This window comes from Rhagoletis zephyria, unplaced genomic scaffold (assembly GCF_001687245.7).
Source record: "Rhagoletis zephyria isolate East Lansing unplaced genomic scaffold, Rhagoletis_zephyria_1.1 Rzeph_scaffold_02091, whole genome shotgun sequence".
NCBI lineage: Eukaryota > Metazoa > Arthropoda > Insecta > Diptera > Tephritidae > Rhagoletis > Rhagoletis zephyria.
This window is the reverse complement of record NW_016159175.1, coordinates 66,093-68,707: the sequence shown is the minus strand read 5'-3', so window position 1 is coordinate 68,707 and position 2,615 is coordinate 66,093.

The following is a 2,615-nucleotide window of genomic DNA, read 5'->3' as shown; positions in this document are numbered from 1 at the left end:
AACATTCACGCTTTATTACAAAAATTTACTTTACTAAATCTGTGCACTAATTTAACAATAATGTCGGTTGGAAATATAGTATTTGTTGCAAATTGTTTCATAAAGCGGCGTCAATCCTCTTTCGTTTAGGGGGGATTTGTGGGGCCCACACCCCCTCAACCTCCGCCCCACCCCTAAATCGTTGTACAAATAGCTACACATTTCCCTTTTTTTTGGGTTTTTAGTAAAAATTGGTTGAAAAATTAAGACTACGGTAGATTATGAACATTAATTCTAATTTTGAACCACTGTGTGCTGGCTTCGGCGTACAGCAAAGGATGGCGAAGTCCTTGAAAAGGATTGGCTTCACTTTTCGGAATCGATTAATAAACTGGTAAATATTTGATTTAAATTACGATATGGGTAAGGTACTTTTATCATACAAGTTGTATGTACGTATTCCCAAATCATTTTGAAAAAAATGTCCTTTATTTTACGTTGGTTAATATGGTCACCGTAGTTATATGGGAAGTGGGCGTGGTTATAGTCCGATTTCGCCCATTTTCAATACCAACCTACCTTGGATTAACGGAAACCTACATACCGAATTTCGTTGAGATATCTCAATTTTTGCACGAGTTATCGTGTACACGGACGGACGGACAGACAGACATGGCTTAATCGACTTCTCTATTCATTCTGAGCATTTATGTATACATTTGTGTATATCTGTCTCGATTCGTTTTGGCAGTTACAAACAACCGTTATGTGAACAAAATTAATATACCCTTGTGCACAGGTGCGCTCGGGTATAAAAAAGTGGGGATCACTTATCTTTTATAAATTGGTTGAAACGAACATAAAACCTTTATAAAAAGCGGTTCGGTTTTCGGTTTGGATCAATCATTTGTAGAGAATTCCGGTTCGGTTAATGCATTCCGTTAGTTCCGTTAATGGTTCCGTTAATTAATAGAGAAATTCGGTTTTCGGCTTAAAGCTGGTTCTCGTACTGCCTTTTAAAACGATTTTGAAAACCTTGTTTCAGAGCAAAATGCAACATTTCTATACATAAATAAGTGATAATGGAGAGTTTTTTTGTGATGAATTAACAGCCTTAAATTGTGATACAATTTAACAAAATTAAAGTGATGTAAGTGTTAAAATGAACAACATGAAATTATGGAAACGATTTGAACAAAATACTGCAAATTTTCAGGCAAAAATTGCGAGAAAAAAACAAAGTNTGTTCCGTTAATTAATAGGGAAACTCGGTTTCCGGCTTAAAGCTGGTTCTCGTACTGCCTTTTAAAACGATTTTGAAAACCTTGTGAGCAAAATGCAACATTTCTATACATAAATAAGTGATAATGGAGATTTTTTTTTTGTGATGCATTAACAGCCTTAAATTGTGATACAATTTAACAAAATTAAAGTGATGTAAGTGTTAAAATGAACAACATGAAATTATGGAAACGATTTAAACAAAATACTGCAAATTTTCAGGCAAAAATTGCGAGAAAAAAACAAAGTTGAGCGTGTTGCTTCTCCAAGGGTTTAGGGTTTAGTTATTTGTACAATGATTTTGGGTTGCTGTGTCCAAACGCGTGACTCGAATCTAAAAACTTTAACATACACGTGTGGTCAAAGGATTTAGCATTAATTCAAAACAAACAAATTTCATGTTTATAAACACAGTAGAAACGTTAGGTCGGGGTAATCCAATAACACCTCGTTGCGACTTTCTGTTGGTATGATCCCTTAGCAAGAAATCTCAGAGTTGTGAAAACCTTTAATATACATATCTATTCGTCATGGGCGCAACTCGTTCTCTACTTCTGTTAGAACATATGTAACAGCTTCTTTCGAAAGTCGAAAGTTTCTCTGAAATCTAAAGAATTGTTTTTAATAATTAACAAATAAAACTAATTCCTGTTACTTACATTATCGAGTTTTTCTAAGCAAGTTTCTTCAATTTGAATTTATATAAGGCGATTGGGGTTGAAGGAAACATGTTTTATCTTAATATTGTATGGCTTATGGANGTTTAATAATTAACAAATAAAACTAATTCCTGTTACTTACATTATCGAGTTCTTCTAAGCAAGTTTCTTCAATTTGAATTTATATAAGGCAATTGGGGTTGAAGGAAACATGTTTTATCTTAATATTGTATGGCTTATGGAAATTTTCGTGACTTTCGAGTTTAAAATGTTCGCTTTGAAAATATATTATCTAGACAAGAACAGCTTTTTGATTTAAATTCACAACAAATAGTAAACAAATACCACTGTTATTCACAATAGTACATCTATCGGGCGCACAGTGGGGTAATCGACCCTGCAAGTCGAGATCAATTCATACGTACATTTAATTTAAATATTTTGATGTATGTATTTGTATAACTAGCACCAAACGAAGTAAAGAAAAGACAAATCCGAAAATGGTTTAGTGGGAATTTTTTTTATGTAGTTTTTTATGGCGTTACCAAAGAGAAAAAAATTAAAATTGAGTTGTTATTCCCACAAATAATTTTTATTATTAATGATAATTTGTTAAAATCCTAATCATCATTAACTACAAGTTAATCACCACTTCTATCATTATAATAATTATCCTCATCATTATCTTCATTACTA